At 45.9% G+C, this 19390-nt stretch overlaps 1 long non-coding RNA gene across 3 annotated transcripts in view; it reads left to right on the top strand.

The window, feature by feature from the left end:
• Positions 1–224: 224 nt before the first annotated feature.
• The window catches only part of LOC141982409 (uncharacterized), a 230360-nt gene continuing 211194 nt past the window's right edge, over positions 225–19390 (top strand). The window contains exons 1-3 of one of the 3 annotated variants that reach the window (XR_012638065.1): positions 225–616; positions 1825–1974; positions 11746–11905. This is a non-coding gene — a long non-coding RNA (uncharacterized LOC141982409). Of the gene's footprint in view, positions 617–1824; positions 1975–5122; positions 7131–11745; positions 11906–19390 lie in introns of those variants that run through there. The other 2 variants (XR_012638063.1, XR_012638067.1) reach the window with 2 other exon arrangements.

The following is a 19390-nucleotide window of genomic DNA, read 5'->3' on the forward strand; positions in this document are numbered from 1 at the left end:
TTAGTTGGCTGAGAGGTCGAAGGGAGGCTGGGAGCTGCTCAGCTGCAGCGCCTCAGCAAGCAGCCTGCCGCCCACAAGAAGCGAGAAGGAGGCGGGGGCGGTGGGGGTCACTCATCCCCTGCCCCAGGAGCAGAGTCCCCACTGCTGATTGGCTGGTGCCCCCAAAACAGCTAAACAGCCCTGCCGGGAAGAGCTGTTTTAGCCACGCTAATCAGCTCAGAGCCGGAAACAGATGATCGGCGGCGGCTCTGCAAAAAACTGCTGATTGCCCCCCCGCAATCAGCTGATGGGGCCCCGCGAACGGTTGACTGGTGCCGGGGGGTGCTGAGCACCCACTATTTTTTCCCCGTGGGTACTCCAACCCGGAGCACCCACGGCGCCTGTGAACTGGCTCCACCTAATTTGCCTTTGGCAGCCAATCTTCGAGACATGCTCAGAGACCACTCAGCTCTACACAAAACAGAACAGTGGACAAGAGGAGAAAGTCGCTCTCCCTTATAACATTCAGTTTCCGGTTAGGACGGGCTCACCTAAAATGTAAGACACCCACAGTTCAAGTTCTCCCTCTGCCTGATGAATAGAAGGGATTTGAACAACAATCTGGGTCCTTTCTCAGGTGAATGCTTTACCATTGGTCTATAGAGTGATGTTCTTGCCAAATTAACACTTAATTATTTTTGAGGGAGACCCACATCCAAATATCCTATTGCCTATTTGGATCTGGATTAAAAGTACTTTAATAATTTTACATCGAAGGGGGAAGCTATTAATAATTTATTATTATTTTATTAGTTTTAGCTTGATTAGGTTTACTTTCTTGTTGTTATTCAGTAGCTAGATGCTGCAGTGTTGGGATAAACACCACTATGTCAGTTATGCTCAGGGCATATTTTCAAGCTTTTCTTTGCACCCATGAGGTCTAGAAATACAATATAATAATAATAATAATATTATAATATAAAATCTGAGACACCAGCCACATTAATATGAGTGGACCTTTAGGCATTATAGACTGTGATATGACTTAATCTAGATCAGGTTTTGTGCTTTTTGGTTTGTTTTTGTTTTACGTTTTGCTTTTTCATGTGGTATCTATGTTTGGGCTTAAAATTAGTACGTAGGACACATTGCACGCTATGGGTGGGAATTTTCAAAACTTGCTGAGCTCTAATTAACATCCAGCTTACAAAACATATTTTATAGTATAACCTTTTGAAAATATAGCATTTATGTTTCGTATATATTGTTTTAATTCCCAAATCAATTTCCTCATTATTGCTATTACTCCTCACTGAAGCATCATTACCTCTTATATATATGTTATAAAATGGTGACACCTTAGCTACCTTCAGCTAACTAAGTGACAAATGAAAAGAGCAAAATGCACACTATTTTATACCATTTTATGCAAAGTTAAAGTAGATTATTGTAATTAGCACTATGTAATCATTTGCACTAATTTTATTAAGGTTATTTTATGTCATTTTCAGTTCCTGATTTTATAACAAGTAGTTTACAGACTGTGGCATGAAGTCATAGTGTTGTTAAGGGAAATTAAACTGAATGGAATGCTAAATTCTGGACTTAGGAATAGTATCTCTATCACCTTGGTCGCAGGTAAGTAATACAAACTCAGTGTTAAGGTGTAAAACCAAAAAGGGATTTATTGGACAAACAAGGCAAACAAATTTAGGAGACAAGGCAAATTCAACAGTATAACAGGAAAAGAGTGAAATAGTGCCATTGTTCTCATAGGCAATGATGCCATGGTTCCACTATAAACCCTTAATCACTATGGACTTACTGACAGAACTTTACTTGTAGGCAGGTGATTTCTGGTGCACGGATGGAGATGAACAGAAAGCTGGACGTGTTTCAGATCTGCCACAGCTACCAGTCAAACCTGGACCTTCAACTGCACTCTGATGGGACACAGGAGGAACATGGATCTGGCTACAGGAGATGGTCTTTCAGGTAAGTAACAGCGATGGATCTTGACTCATGATACACGCACAAATAAACGGGACACAAGCTGCCTCTCAGATGCACAGCACTCTGTGCTGGGTTCATGGGCTATTTATGCAGTCTAGTCGTGTGTCCTTTCCCCACCCTTTCTTCCCGCTGTTTAGAGAAAAAGCCACCAATGCTCTAACAAGAAGGACACTCAGAATGGAGTCCACGCAACAACTTGTATGAATCCAAGATGGCGATTCAACAAAATGGCGGACATAAACAAATAAACATTCCAATAGGGTTAAGTTTCATTACAGCTTTCCTACTTCATTAGTCTTTCTAGGAGTTATTCCTGCTGACAGAAGTTCACAGCTAGTGGTTGAAAGGAGATTGACTTCTTGCAAATTTCAGACAGAGTAAGGCTGAATTTTTTTTCTCATGGGAAAAAGTTATATTATTCATGAATAGGGCCCTACCAAATTCATGGTCCATTCTGGTTAATTTCACGGTCAGAGGGTTTTAAAATTGGTAAATTTCACTATTTCAGATGTTTATCTGAAATTTCAGGGTGTTGTAGCCATGGGGTCCTGACCAAAATGGGACCAGGAGGTAGGAGGGGAATTGCAAAGTTGCTGTAGGGGGGTCCCAAGAGTGCGACCCTTACTTCTGTACTATCTTCAGAGCTGGGCTCTGAAGGCAGCACCTCCTGGATTCCTGCAGTTAGAGGAGGTTCCCAGAGGCGAAGGTGGGTAGGATCTCCCCCTGCTGCTGGGAGCACCCCAGCCAGGGGCTCCTAGCTGCTAGTCCTCTCCAGAGACACATTTAGACAGGGGCACCTGGCCAATTTGGGAGGCCGCAGGCCTCGAAGAAGCTCCAGGGCGGAAACCCCTATCAGGTAACCCCAAGCCTTGGCAGGAGCCACAGGGGAAGAAGCCTCAAGCCTGGGAAGCCTTGAGCCCGGACTGCCCTGACCCGCGTCTGGATCGCAGGTGGCGGAAGCCCCACGCCTGGGCTGCACTGAGCCCTGGCTGGAGCAGTTGGGGGGATGTGGTAACTCCAAGCCTGGACTGCCCCCATCCCAGCTGTAGTGCCAGGAGCGGAAGCCCCCATGGGAGGAAGCACTGGGCTCAGTGCCAGAGCTGCAGCAGGATCAGTGAGGGCAGGGCACAGAAGCCCCGAGCCTGGGCTGCTCCAGCTGCAACCAGGAGCGAAAGCCCCCTCAGCCCAGCAGAAACCGCTGTGGGAGGAAGCTACAAGCTCTGTGCCTGGACCTGGAGCTGTGGCAGGAGCCACAAAGGTTGGGGGGGGGGGGGGAACGGAAGCCTGGAGCCCAGCTCTTGGGCTGTTGCAAGGCAGAAGTGAGGGTGTAGCACCCTCATTTCTGCTCTGCCTCTGGAGGTGGATCCAATCCCACCAAGGAAAGCCATCCGGGGGAAGGACAACTCCTGCCCCTCCCCAGCATGGCTGGACTAGCAGCTAGGAGCCCCAGTCTCCCAGCATTAGGGGAGATCAGATTTCATTGGGAAGGGTTGATTTCCTGGTCCCTGACACGTTTTTCACAGCCATGAAATTGGCAGGGCCCTATTCATGAAGCAAAATGGCTGATTTCATGAGATGTTAAGTTACACACACACACACACACACACACACACACACACACATTTTAATTTAAGTAAATACTTCCTAGTAATGTTTTATTAGATACCTGAAAAAAAAAATCCATTCACTTTTTAGTACTAAGATCTAAATGCCAAATCATAAAGAAACCTGGCCCCAATTCTACCAAAATCCATGACGAAAAATAAAACACTCTTAAATCTAAGTGACAAAAAATAATTAGTAGCATTGTACATTTTTTTGTATTGCACTAAGTAAAAATAATGATTTAACTAGTTTAAAAGGTGGTTTATGTCTGGGAGTTACTTCAGTTCTGTGTTGTCTTTTTTTATTTTTTAAAACCAAACAAATCACAGCAATAATAGCTAATTTGTACCTTGAATGTAGTTAATTTTCTAGTTTAAATTTCTCTCTGTCTTTGTTCTTTAATCTGAATGGTCCTCAGACATAGTGATACCCTGAAAAATAGATGATTATCTGAGAGGACATAATTACTTCAAGCGGTCAAAATAATGAGTAACCTAGCTAGTTAGGTCAGCTAGTTCAAAATATTATTTCAAAAGCTGTAATTACTAAAGACAAAAGAGATAGCTAGAGACCCGTACATTCCAATTCAACTGATCCAAAAAAAATAATTGCTCATATAGAGAGGCATATCTGGGAATGATATTTAAAAACAGCCAGTCATTCAGGCACAAACATGTAGTCCCATTCATTTTAGATGATATATGTCATTATGGAAATGGAAGTTGTTATTGTGAACCTCAACAAATTTCATATTTTGGCAGAAAGCCTCATTTTAACCATCAAAACTACTGAAATAGAGGAAATTGTTTGCATTGATACTTAGGCAACACAACAAACTATAAAACTAACCAAACAAAAACAAAACCCAACCTAATGTTACTTCCTATCATTTGATTCACAGTAAAGTGCCAGCCTAAACTGTTACATTGGTTTCCATGTCCCTATTTTATATCTTTTGAAATATCGTTGGAGATCATGGAAGAAAAACTCACTGCACAATGAAATCATTATATTCTGGAGTGCTGATTGTAACTTATTTTGGGTGAATCAAGTTGAAGAATGAACAGTGTTATTTGTGGAAGAACCCAAAACTTGTTTTTTTTTAATTGATTGAAAGTACATTACATTGTAGATTTATTTATTTATAATCTGTCAGAAATTAATTAGTGAAGGTAGATTTGATTTTGGGAGTTTCTGGAAAGTTGTCTCAGCTTTTAGCCTTCTAAAATATTAGAGGTTTACATTGATGATGATGATGATGATGATGTGGAAGACCATTTAGGAAGAGAACTGAAGAAAATAACTTTTGATTTTGACTTCCTGTTTAATCTCTGCAAGTAATGAATACTCATTCATCATCAGGCACATTGGGGGAAAAACAAATACAGAGCTGGACATATGCACTCCCACTTTTAACTTCAAAATATTGCCAGATAAATACTTGTAGCCATCACCCCCTCCAATAACTCACATTTCCTCCTTGTCTCTTTTTTCTTCTCTCCTGGTATGTGTGTGACCATCTTAGCCTTCTGCTACACAATTCACTGGGAGAGGACACCTCTGTCTGTGTCCTTTTGACCAAGAATATGAGGGAAAGTGATTAGGCTATGGACGCTTTTTTTTTGCCTTCGCTATCTCGCCTTCAAAGTAGAAGAACTCTGTTGTCCTACACCTATCATCATGCTCTATGATCTGTTCCTATGGCTGATCTCCCATGGTTACCAGAACAAGGTTATGCAGTATCTGTGGTTGGAGCCCTTGTATTTATTTGTCAACAGCCTCCATCCTGAGCAAGTGACAGGTTTACTCACTGCCATCTCTCCCCTTTCTTCCATGATCAGGCAGTTTCTTCTCATGACTTTTTTTTTTATGAGGAGTCTTTCATGATATATGATAGTTTGAGGAGTTATCTGTCTTGCATTCTATTATGTTGGGCATTGGAATATAAAATACCTCTTTGTTTCAATCTCTCATATCATACGATATCTCCCACTTCCCACATATGTTTGCAGAATATGCACATAAGGTAACAAAGTAGTAGCGCCCAGAATGTATACATATAAAAAACAATTAGCCATGCAAACCTTTCATACGTGAGCCAAGTTTTCTGGAATATTTAGCTGTGACACTCTCACTACCTTTCCCAGACCTGAAGAAGAGTTCTGTGTGGCTTGAAAGCTTGTCTCTTACATTAACAGAAACTGATCCAATAAAAGATATTACCTCAACTACCTTGTCTTTCTAAGTCTTCTAGAAATAAGTTCTATTGCACCAGTAACTTGTTGTAGTGTCACACAATGGGGAAGCTGTCTAAATTGCTTGAGAAGTAGAATAGTCAAAAAAGGTGAGTGAGGGTTGGAAGTTAGGAACACCTGAATTCTAATCATGGCTCTGACACCTACATTTTGGGAAAGTCACTTCAACCCTTACTCCTGTTTTCCCTACTGAAAAATATGGATAATAGTACTGACTTGTGTCCCTCAAAGAGATGTTATGAGGGATAATAACTAACTAATGTGAAGTGCAAAGCAGCATGAATACTTTATGTCTTATTATTTAAAAATCAGATGCAGCATTTGAATTAGGTTTATGGTAAGGCTGGTGGAATAGCATTTGAACACAGTATTTGCTTAACATCACTGGCATTCATCAAGGCCTAGATTGCGACCCAGATTATATGACTCCACAAGGATTTAAGGGGAGCAAAAATCTCTTTACATTTCTGTATGGACTATTTGGTTGCTGGAACCAGCAGCATAAGAGCAAGAGGGGTTTTTGTGCTCATTTTCTCCTTCCCCAGAGCAGATAGCAATGGGAAGAGTTTTGGAGGAGTTTTACTTGTATTGCATTCATATCTTTACTACTTTTTTTAAAATTTATTACCAAGAACACATTTTCAAGACCACAATAGTGGTAATTATTTGAACCACCATAAATACTAAGCTTAAAATACGAACCATGGTGTAACTTTGCTCTGCCTTTATAGTTTAATTACATTTATTTAAAAAATGGTAGGAAAGACACAAATATTTCCATTTATTACCACAGGAAATTTAGGAGTGAAATAGAGCATAATCCAATTAAAATAACTTTCTATGAGTCCCTACCAGTCTTTCAGCCACAACCCAATACTTGTTATTACTAGCATGGACAGTGTTTACTTTACCAGCGTCCCACTGTCTCAGCCATACTGTGCAATATGGAGGCTATTCCCCCCCAGAGTAAACTCAGATGACAGGCAATTCTGTCTGTAAGACATTACACCTACACATATGTGTCCCCTATGCAAACAGCAGTACAAGTATGTGGTTTTGCAAAAGTATTTGAAGAGGGAATCACAAATGAGAGCACCAGACAATTTGTTCAATGAATGCTTTCAATTAATGTGTGGTATTCAACAGCTTTCAATTTTGTGTGGTATTCAACAGCTCTGCATCTGATGTAATACCACTTGATTAATATGTTCTTTGAAAAATACCAGTGAAATTCACTACATAATATATCTGATGAATACCTTATGTGCTATTACCTTACCCTTGGTATCCTAGAAATGCAAACAATACAAACAGACTCTGTGTTTCCATATAGAAGAGAGCTGTGTATTTATTGTTTGTTTATTGGTGTGCTAGCTAAGTGCATTCATTTTTTCAATGTGAAAGGTATGTGTGGAACTTTCTAGAGGTTTTGATTTCTCTCTCAAAAATTTATGTAGTATTTTATCTTTCAAGTCACAAAACAGAACATGATGTTGTTATGGGTGTACATTTGAGGGGGAAAAAGTTGCTATGAGAATTAGGAACTGCAATTACCAGGTAATTGTAGAGTAATCTATAGGACATGTAACTTCTATGTACTACATGGTAATTGTTCTGCTAAGCAGGCACAAACAGTATGTTACTTAATTTATTTTAAACAGTTCTATATGTTTAGGTTCTCTTATGAATTCCTCTGGCGGCATCCACTGACTCCCTTGACACCTTTGAGGAGCAGTGGGCGCTGTCCATGGTTCTCTGCTCATTGTCCCCATCAGGCTCCCTTTGTTTGACCCTTTGACCACACTCCTGTTCCTGTTATTTTATTAGTTGTCCCGCAAAATCACTTTGCTTCCAGGTCCTGTGCCCCCCATTTAGCAGTGGGCGAGCTTCCACCCACCCACTTCCTGGATCCCAGTAGGACCACATGGCTCAGTGGAGGGGTTTCCACTAGAGCCTTAGTGGTCCAAAGGAGCTCTGGCTACATAGTTTCTTTTGGCATGCCTTTTAAAAATGGTGCAGGAAGTTTACAGATGAGTCACTGTTACTGACATCAGAACTAAGAAGCTGAGTTACAAGTGAGCTGTCTGAAACTCAGTCTGGAAAGATTGGGGGAAACATCTGGAAGATATAGCAGAAGGCTTGTGTGATCCCCTCCATTAGGGAGGTTGTGTTGTCATAAATCAATCTTGCTAATTTTTAATTTGTTATGAAATATGAATTATTTTTAAACACCAGATTCTTTATGACAAGAGGAGCAATTAAAACAACAAGGAATAGTGGGAAGAAAACTGAAGAGGTCTAGGGGAGAAATGTATTTGATTCAAAATGTCTAAAAGAATATTGAAGGTAATTGTGGAAACATAAAATTACAATAATAAAATAATAGAATCATAGGTCTGGAAAGTCCTTGGAGGTCATCTAGTTCAATCCCCTGCACTCATGGCAGGACTAATGATTATCTAAACCATCTCAGACAGGGTTTTGTCTAACCTGCTAAATAATGTTAGAATAAAAGCATTCTTTTATCAGGGAAAAGTAGAGAGCAGTGTAATGGCTACAAGAGAAGGTCACCAAGGTGAGGGGGGCATCAGTAAGATGGAAAAGGCCAAGAAAATTATCTGAGATCACAATAGTTAAAAAGCATAAAAGGCGGCTGCTAATTTGGGGAAGCATGAACAGGGAAGGATTTCCACTTCATTGCTTAATACTGAACACATGCTTAATCTAAGCTAATTGATGTGCTCAGTTTTAAAATGATTCTACAGTATTTGCAACAGCTGAAAAACAAACCTGAAAACAGGGTTTATAATGGAATGCTGAACATGCTTTCAAACTATAGTTACTCTACCATATGTCATCATAATATAGGCATATATACTGTGCATAAAGTATCTGTATAGCTTTTGTTATTGGGATCCAAAATGAAAAAGGGAACAAAATAGGAACTCTTAATGAATAATCCTGCTGCACTGATTTATACACAATGCCATAAAAAATGAATACATGGGTGCAACTGTAGTGTTATATAATTTTATGATGGATACAAAGAGCACTGGAAATTGTTCAGTGAGCAGATACTGGCACAAATTCTGATTGCAAAGCAAGTTAGAAACATTGAATGGACTTGCAGTATTTGCTGACTTGCAATTTTGGAAAATAGTAATACTTTCATTTTTATTTTATTTCTAAAGAATTATAAAACAATGTAAGAGATGTTTACAACTTTTGGTTAAAAAAGAGGATTTCCAAAAACACTTTTATAGCACCTGCTAATTATTAGTCAGGGATTAGCTGCATGTATGACAAACAAAAAGAGGAAAGATTATAAAATATAATTAAAATGACTTGCATAATTATTGCTTGTATTGCAGACTGAAGTACTATACAATATTAATGCCAAATCCCTCTTAAACGAGTAACCGAACAAGGAATGAAATTATATGTGGGTAACACTGAATAGTGAGGACTACATGTCAACATTTGTGTGTTAGTCCACATAATTTATGAGCCTGTACAATCGGTACACAATATATAAAATTTACTGAGGTTCTTTTCAACATTTTTAAATGGGGAGTGAAAATAAAACTAGTGTTCCTGACCAGCGTGGGATGTAATTACTTATTCAAAAGAATGGGAAAATTGCTTAGATGTTACAGAGAGAAAGGGATGCATCTTTATAAGTGTCAAGAGAAAAGGCTTGTGTGGATTACATCTTTCTTTTTAAAGTAAATGTGCCCTTAGAGACAAGTACTGCAGTTCTTACTAGATAACTCAATGGAAACATGCTAATAAGAGGACTGGGTAATGACTAAAAGATTTGACCCTATATTATAATAAGCAATTTAAGATGAGAATGGATTTGCCTCAGATAAGGAAAGAAACAGTTATCTATATTGTCAATCTTCAAAAGAAAGAACATAGCACAGAATCATGGAATTTGTCATACTAGATGAGACCGGTAAGTTTGAGATCCAGAGAAAGGTAAAAAATAGGGCTGTGAAACAATTAAAAAAATTAATCCTGATTAATCATGCAATTAATTGCACTGTTAAACAATAATATATTTAGTTTATCGATGTAGTGGTGTTGGTCTTGCTTTGAGCAGGGGGTTGGACTAGATGACCTCCTGAGGTCTCTTCCAACCCTATGATTCTATGAATAGAATACCATTTATTTAATTTTTTTTGATATTTTATACATTTTAAAATATATTGATTTTAATTACAACACAGAATACAAGGTGTACAGTGCTCATTTTATATTTATTTTTGATTACAAGTATTTGAACTGTAAAAAAACAAAAGAAATAGTATTTTTCAATTAATCTAATACAAGTACTGTAGTGCAATCTCTTTATTTATCAAGAATTTTTCTTGAGCTCTGCAGTCATCCACATATGAAAATAATTTCCAAAGTTTTGGTCATGTTGTTTCTTATGGGCTTGGGTCTCATGACCCTTTTGTTTACTTGCAAAATGGATGTCTTTGCATCAAAGGTGTGTAAATGTGAAATTTCACTTTTTGGACGTTAAAGTCATCTTCTCTGGAAAATGATCAACTTTTGATTTAAAAAAAGTTCAGTTTTGCTTGAACAATTGGTCTATATTACCCAAATTTTCTGAAAAATGGCACCTCTTTTTTAATCTTGTAACAAACCTTGAATAATTTTGAATTTCAATCAGCTTTGATTTTTCATTAAAATTAGTTCACCCCGTTATACCTATTTTAACCCTGAAATGATCTATGCTTCTTTTTGCACGAAAGATTTATTAATTGATTCATTTGGTAAATGAGATATTAAAATAGGTTTAAAATACTCCCTATAAATTACTTATCAAAAGGTTAAACCTATGAATGCTAAACTATTGCCACATACTCTTAAAAATCTATGAAAAGTCAAATGCAAGTTTTCTTCTGTCTTTTGAAGCAGTCCTGGTTTACAAAGCTTAAAAAAATTCCAAGAAACACATTAAGACATCAAGTATCCATAGACAGACTATAATTTTCTTTGTGTTGTTTGACATCAATGATAATGCCATATCATTGAGACGCGCTTCATGATGTTACTCAACATCTTGGCCGTTCAAGGTGGAGCTACAATTTGTTTAGTCATAATTAGAAATCTCGAGGGGAATGTCACTGAGTTTTCCCCATTCAGTATATTCCACTCTTCATCTTTTCAACAATTATATGAAAAACCTTTCAAAGAATACTGTAGGTTTCCATGGCAAATTTGCACTTCTGTGGAAACATAGGTACAGAATGTGATAACCTTATTACATATGTTGTCCAATGGAATGAGAGGCTGCTCAGCAAAAGTAAGGATATCAAAATCTGTCCAAAATAAAATGTGGGCTAGATCGTTGTGACATTCTGTACCTCGGGGGGACACCTTACACCTCCATGTTCATCTTTATAAAATGATTGTGTGGTATCCAATGCAAAGTTTGTCATGATGGGTGTCTTTGGAAGGCTCATGATGCACCGAGCATGGTTGTTATAGTGATGTTACAGTAATTGTTATAGTGAGGTTATAGGTTATAATTTCATGTATATAGTTATGAGGCTGAAAATGTATCCTCATGGCTTAAAGCAAGCCCATGCAAAAACTGTCCAAGAACAGAGAGGCAGTTCACACCTCATCAGGGCATGGATGGGACAAACCCAGCCCAGCCTCACAGGAACAATGGACACTGGCTTAGGCAACAACAAAAGAATCTGTTATATCCTCCAGGGAGTCGCCCCCTTCCTTTGGTCAGTTTGGAACTGTGATGAGGTAATGCTCACCTGACTCCGAAGGTGGGGGTCGGGGGGAAAAGCCAAGAGGAAATAAAGGACATGATAAAAGGGGGAGAGATTTTGCCATGTTCTCTTTCTTACACCTACATCTACAGACACCACCACCACCAAGCGACTGAAACGCTGATCAAAGGGGAGAGCCTGACTGAAAAGTAACCAGCCACCTGTGGTGAGAAGCATCTAAGTTTTTAAGGACATAGAAAGTGTTAAAATCAGCTTAGAATGTGTTTTGCTTTTATTTCATTTGACCAAATCTGACTCGCTATGCTTTGACTTATGATCGCTTAAAATCTATCTTTATAGTTAATAAATCTGTTTTGTTTATTCTACCTGAAGCAGTGTGTTTGGTTTGAAATGTGTCAGAGGCTCCGCTTGCGATAACAATCCTGGTACATATCAATTTATTGATATCAAGGATTGGAGTGGCCTAGCAGATCACCAGTCTGGATAACGGCAGAGGGGAACGTAACAATTGTACCGTTCCTTGCAAAAAGCCTCACAACTGCAACCCACATAGGATTTCAGCACAACTGCTCTCTTTGTGGTGAGAGATAACACACAGGTTAGTGCCAGGACCAGTGCCAAACTCTCCAAAGGATCTGTATGATGAGCAACAAAGGGTTAAGGAGCTGCTCGGGGCTCAGCCAGCTGTACCCCTCCATGTCTGTAAGAGATGCACAAGTTGGATGTGTTAAATGAGAGCAGAACAGCTAACTTGTGTGCAGGTCAGGAAAGAAAAAGGAATTTTATCTGGCAGCTCCTGAAGAAAGGGCTGAGAGGAAGGCATGATCTCTCCCATCCACAGCTGCCTCAAGGTCCCTCTCTGAGGGAAGGGAGGACCAGTTTCACATAGACACTTAGAGAGAAGCATTTCCCACTCTCACATATTAACAATAAGAACATAAGAATGGCCATACTTGGTCAGGCCAAAGGTCCAACTAGCCCAGTATCCTGTTTTCTGACAGTGGACAATGCCAGGTGTCCCAGGTAAGCTCCCTCCCACCTGCGCTTCAGACCATCCGGTGGAGTGCGGGTCCACTGCTCTATCTCGGCGTTTACCTTTCCACCACGCACCCTTCCCCGCCGGAGAACTGGCAAAATTTAGAGGGCGGGGTGATAGAGCGGATCCGGAAATGGACGAGGCTACTCCTATGTCTCTCCCTCCGAGGGAGAGCACTGGTGCTTAACCAACTAGTCCTGTCCACGCTCTGGTACCGGCTCAACACCCTGGCCCTGGCCCTGGGTTTCCTGACCCACCTCTGGAGATAGATTCTAGAGTTCTTTTGGTCAGGAATGCACTGGGCCCCTGTTGGAGTTCTTCATTTACCCCTGAAGGAAGGAGGGCAGGGCCTGAAGTGTCTGTACACTCAGGTCCGCGTTTTCTGCCTCCAGGCCCTGCAGAGGCTTCTTTATAGTGCAGGTAGTTCGATGTGGAGCATATTGGCGCACGCCTTCCTGCGCCGCTTCCAAGGGCTCCAATACGACCGGCAGCTCTTTTACCTTTGTCCGAGAGGTTTTCCGCGAGACCTCTCCGGGCTGCCGGTCTTTTACCAGGACCTCCTCCGGACCTGGAAACTGTTCTCAATGACCAGGTCCGTGGCGGCCCCCGTGGGAGCAGATCTCCTCACGGAACCCCTGCTACACAACCCCCAACTCCGTGTGCAGGTGGCGGAATCCCGCTCGGTGCGCCAGAGGTTGGTCCTGGCGGAAGTCATGAGGGTCGGAGACCTCCTGGACTACGACCAGAGAGACTGGCTGGATCCCCTGACGCTCGCTCGGCGCATGGGGCTCTCCAGCCCTCGTACCCCCCGGCGCGTACTTCAGGAGGTGAAGGCCGCCTTGACCCCCGTTGCTCGGGCTTATGTCAACCGAGCCTTGCACGAGGGCGCACCCCGCCCATCCTCTACCCCAGGCCCGCCGGACCTTTCCATTGGGCCCCTACCCTGCTGATCCCAACAAACCCCTCACCTTTTCACTGCAAGCCGGCTGCATGAACTGCAGCCGGTCAGTTTTCAAATCGCACCACGGAAATATTTATACACACTCATGCTCCACACCCTTCACGCCCACACCCTGGTGTCCTGCCCCGATACAAAGTGGCGGGACCTCCTGCCACCTTTGGAGGGTGAGCAACCTCGGTGGGCCAGCCTGTATTCCACCTTGGTCCCGAGGCCCGTCGGGGACATCAGTTGGCAGCTCCTTCACGGAGCTGTGAGCACGGGCGTGTTTCTGACATGGTTTACCCCCATCCCGGATACTTGCCCTTTTTGTAATGTGAGGGAAACCCTGGCGCACGTATATTTAGAGTGTGCCAGATTGCAGCCCCTTTTCCGGCTCCTCACAAATATTCTATTGCACTTTTGGCTTCATTTCTCCCCTCACCTTTTTATCTATACACTCCCCATCCGTGGCCCCACAAAGTCGTGGGATCTTCTGGTTAACCTCCTCCTAGCCTTGGCTAAAACAGCCATTTATAAAACCAGAGAGAGGAGGTTGGCCCATGAAGCATCCTGCGATTGTAGGACCTTTTTCCGATCCTCAGTACGTTCACGTATCCAGGCGGAGTTCCTCTGGGCGGCGTCCACCGACTCCCTTGATGCCTTCGAGGAGTGGTGGGCGCTGTCCGGGGTTCTCTGCTCGGTGACCCCATCCGGTTCCCTCCCTCTGACCCTTTGATTGAGGGGAAGAGCGAGAGACGCCAGCCCCAGCCGTTGCCGCTGTGGATACCATCATTACTGTCATCTAGGAGGGGTCCTATAATACATGGGCGTCTACCCCCCACCCCCAAACTGCCCACGCCGCAGCTGTGCCCATCTTGCCGGGCACTCTCAGGAGACGGATAATCGGTGACACTGGGCGCGGCACTAGGTAACTCGAGGGGGTGGAAGACCACAAGTGTCGAGGAAGCCCCCCTGCTCTAGGCCACCAGGTAACTCAGGAGGGTGGAAGACCACAAGTGTCAAGGAAGCCCCCCCGCTCTGGGCCCAGGCTAGCCTGAACACTTCTCCCTTCTGAAAGCTGCTGTGTTATACCTTCTGTTTGCATTGTTTTGTTTTTTGTTTCCTTTGGTAATTCTTTGCAAGTGTTACACAGTAAAATTCTTTTCTGTTTCAAAAAAAAAAAAAAAAAAAAAACCTTCCCTGTTACCTTACCCAGGGAAAAGGGACCTACTGAGCCTGCTCTCCTGCTGCTGCCCTCTGGCCTGGGCTTTCCTTGCTTTTTGCCCCTGCTTTCGGCTTCCCCGCCGACCGGGCCAGACGCTTTCCCGGCTTTCTTTTCTTTTTGTTGTTTTTTTTCTTTCTCTGCTGTTGCTAGAGTGCTGGCCAGCTGCCGGCCGGCTGTTAGCGCCCCCCACCCCGCCCGCCCTCAGATGCTGCTGCCGCTCCAGCTGAAACCCGCCCCCCCAAGAGGGGGGGGACTGCTGACCTGCTCCCCGGAGGGGGGGGTGGAGGGACCCAGCCCCCAGACTCAGCCACTTGCTGTTTGTTTGTAGACCCGTATTTGGCCAAGAGAAATTTTATTATCTGCTCTGGCATCCCTGGAATGTTGCAGCTGCGGAGAAAGCCCAGAACAGTGAGAAAGAGAAACAGCCATCTACCAGAGGAACAGTGCCCGGGGAATTTACAAGTCGCCGTGGAGGGGGCCTAAAACTGAGTAAATTTCGAACTATGCTCTCGTGTGGGGGGAGGCCTTGACTGTGTCTTGACTGTGTTTGTAGGGACACGGGGGTGTGGCACGGAGCTGCCCCCGATCCATCTGTGTCCTTCCAACCCCCACACTACGATCTTCCTCACTGCCCACTCCATCGTCATTGCTGGCTGTTTAACATTTGCCTCTGGACTTAGGTGCTCTCACTGATTCCATCGTGTAGGCCAGAAGCACCAGTGAACCAAACAGGACTCTCTGGACAAGCGTACGGTGCTTCATGTGCCCCCCCCTGAACTGCCCATCCCACAGCCTGTCCCTTTTTACCTGATCCCAACTCTGTTAACCACCTGCCACCGCCCCCGCTGGGGCATTGGCAATGGAGGGCACTGGGGCAGACTCTAGGGGAGCCCCCCCAGCCAGCAGGAAAGGCCAGAGCAAGAAGAAGGGGAAGGGCCCCGCTAAAACCACGAGGCCCTCCGTGGCAGGGGCCACCCCCACGGCTGCGGCCCCGTCACCGACCATGGCGTCCTTCCCCACTACCCCCTGCACCAGCTCTGCGGGTGTCCCTCCCTCACCTCCCCAGGACGTATGCCCAGGCGGTGGCAGCCCCCCTGCCTGCTGCCTCGTCATCTCTCCTGCCCACCGCCTCTGCCATCATCAACAGCGGCCGGGGCCCCTTCCCCACCATGACAAGGAAGCATGGTGTCCAATCAAGTGGAGTGCCCCAAGGGTCGGTCCTGGGGCCGGTTTTGTTCAAAATCTTCTAAATGATCTGGAGGATGGTGTGGATCGCACCCTCAGCAAGTTTGCAGATGACACTAAACTGGGAGGAGAGGTAGATACGCTGGAGGGTAGGGATAGGATACAGAGGGACCTAGACAAATTGGAGGATTGGGCCAAAAGAAATATGATGAGGTTCAACAAGGACAAGTGCAGAGTCCTGCACTTAGGACGGAAAAATCCAATGCACCGCTACAGACTAGGGACTGAATGGCTAGGCAGCAGTTCTGCAGAAAAGGACCTAGGGGTTAGAGTGGACGAGAAGCTGGATATGAGTCAACAGTGTGTCTTTGTTGCCAAGAAGGCCAATGGCATTTTGGGATGTATAAGTAGGGGCATTGCCAGCAGATTGAGGGATGTGATCATTCCCCTCAATTCGACACTGGTGAGGCCTCATCTGAAGTACTGTGTCCAGTTTTGGGCCCCACACTACAAGAAGGATGTGGAAAAATTGGGAAGAGTCCAGCGGAGGGCAACAAAAATGATTAGGGGACTGGAACACATGACTTATGAGGAGAGGCTGAGGGAACTGGGGATATTTAGTCTACAGAAGAGAAGAATGAGGGGGGATTTGATAGCTGCTTTTAACTACCTGAAAGGGGGTTCCAAAGAGAATGGCTCTAGATGGTTCTCAGTGGTAGCAGATGACAGAACAAGGAGTAATGGTCTCAAATTGTAGTGGGGGAGATTTAGGTTGGATATTAGGAAAAACTTTCACTAGAAGGGTGATGAAACACTGGAATGCGTTACCTAGGGAGGTGGTGGAATCTCCTTTCTTAGAAGTTTTTCAGGTGAGGCTTGACAAAGCCCTGGCTGGGATGATTTAATTGGGGATTGGTCCTGCTTTGAGCAGGGGGTTGGACTAGATGTCCCTTCCAACCCTGATATTCTATGATAATATGATTCTATGGTGCCCACCTCGCCCCACGTGGAGACCTACGTGCGGGCGTTGGCGAGGGTGGTGGGGCTCTCGGCCTTTGTGGCAGCCTCCAAAATGTATGGGAAGGTGGTCGTCTTCTTAGCATTGGAGGCTGCCGCCCAGGAAGCAGTGGAGAGGGGCCTGGCAGTGGGGGGAGGGGTGTTTGTCCCCCTAGAGCCACTAGAGGACCTGGGCGTCCACCTGGTCCTGACCTCTGTCCCTCCTTTTCTCCCCAATGCTGCCCTGTTACCCGCCCTTTCCACCCTGTGGAAACCTGTTTCTGTCATCAGCCCTCTCCCTTTGGGCTGCAAGGACCCCACCCTCTGTCACATCTTTTCCTTCCACCTGCAAGTGCAGCTTCTACTGCCGTCGGCGGCGCGTGACGGAGAGGCACTCGAGGGGTCCTTCCTAGTCCCCCACCAGGGGGCCCGTTACCGGGTGTACTTTTCCACGGGGGAAGCCCGGTGCTACCTCTGCCGGGCTTCGGGGCATGTCCGGAGGGACTGCCCCTTAGCCCAGCAAGGAGGGGCACCTGGGATCCCCGAGACCCGGCAGGACATCGGCCCCATCATTGCCAACGCCCCTGGCCGCCCGGTACCCGAACCCGCCTCCCCTCCTCTTCGGACCACCACTTCTCCCACTCAGGCCCAAAGGACACCTCCCCTACAACAACCAGACGAGCGGGAGAGCCCCGCCCTTGCTGCTGACTATCTGGCGGGGCCTATGGAGGAGGGTGTGGCAGAGATACCACCAGGCATGGGAGAGAGCCTGCCCCAGAGAGAATCCTCCCTCCCTTATGTTGCCCCACCGTCCCCCCGCAAACCCCTGAGCCATCGCCTTTACCCCCTGACACGACCCCTTCTAACCAGTGCCCAGATGACGCCATGGAGGGCTGGGCCCTAGTCCAGGGGAAGCGAGGCAAGCGGAAGGCTCGAGCTCCGCCTCATCTACCTGAGGCGGAGGCCCCCCGGAAGACCAGGAAGGGGGGCACCGATGCCGAAACTTCCGCTTTGCCCACGAGTGCATCCCATCCACCGGTGTCAGCCTGGAAAGACGTGGTAGCACCGGAGGGTAGTGTCTCCCCTCCACGGGAGACCCTCCCCTCCGAAACCCTCGAGGACCCTTCTGTCCTGACGCTACCCGAAGCCCCGTGAACCTTGAGGCAACCGTCGTGGCGGGTGCCAGCGGGGGGAACCCTGGGGCGACGGAAAGTGTCCTCTCCTCCATGTTCGAGGAGATCGAGGCCCTAGATCTGACCCCGGTCGCCCAGGGGGAGGACGACCTTTTGCCAGCAAACCTCGATTTGGGCGACCTCACTCCACCCCTCTTTTCCCCATGCTCCCTCCCCCTAACTGCTGCTTCTGCTCCCACCTCCGAGGAGCCCCTGGACTCCTTCATCGACCCGGCCGCTGATGGCACCCCGCTGACGACCACTGAGCCTGCTCAGGTGACAGCCGGCGCCACGCGGCTGGGACACAAGTCGCCAGGAGCACCCCCGACTGGTGCAGAGCAATCGACTTCCTTCCCGGGTGGGGGCCCAACAGAAGATAATCCACCTCCTGATGCTGTGGCCGCTAAATCCACCATAGAGCCCGCACCCGGTATCACTGAGAGCTCCCTCCCCACCCCCTTAACCCTCGAGCCTGATCGGGAGGCGCCACCATCCAGCTGCTTGCCTCCTGAAATCCAGAACCTCGCCTCTACTCCTGCCCCTGCCCCTACCCCTATCCAGTCTACCTCCTGCGATGTTATCACCACCCCTGGGGCTGTCTCCTTCCCTTTTCCAACTGATGACCCCCAGGGAGCAGCCTTTGCGTTCTCCTGCCCCGACCCATTAGGGGCTGCTATTTTCCCTCCACCGCCCCCTATCGCCCCAGGGCTTGAGGCAGGCCTAGAAGCTCCTAGAAGCTCCATCAGGCACCCCGTCGGGGGTCTGCACCCTGCTTGCACGTTTTAGTGGGCCACGGGGCTGCACCAAGGGCCCAGCCGGGTAACAACCGAGAAACCGTAACCCGACCCCCCCATGAGCTGCGAGGAGAACTGCGGAAGTTTTTAGAGGATGTCCGCAACAAGGTACAGCTTGCTCTCCAGTGATGGGGAGACTTTTTTTCAAATCCTCCGGGCCACAAGGGCCCTCCTGGGGGAAGTTAAAGGGACGGGAAAGCAGGATGCTGCAGCCTACTGGCGGGTCCGCGTCTTCCGTGACCAATTAGTCACGTATGGGATGGGCCAAGGACGGTTGCGCTGCCCGCTGGGGGATGCGAGCGTCCCTGCCAGTGAGGATCCCCCCCAGCCCACCCCATGACATCTCTCACCATCGCAGTGTTGAACACCTGGGGTTGTAGGATGGCTCTCCGCAGGTCCCAGGTGCTTTCCTTCCTTCGGGAGGGAGG

This window comes from Natator depressus, chromosome 1, assembly GCF_965152275.1.
Source record: "Natator depressus isolate rNatDep1 chromosome 1, rNatDep2.hap1, whole genome shotgun sequence".
Classification (NCBI taxonomy): Eukaryota; Metazoa; Chordata; order Testudines; family Cheloniidae; genus Natator; species Natator depressus.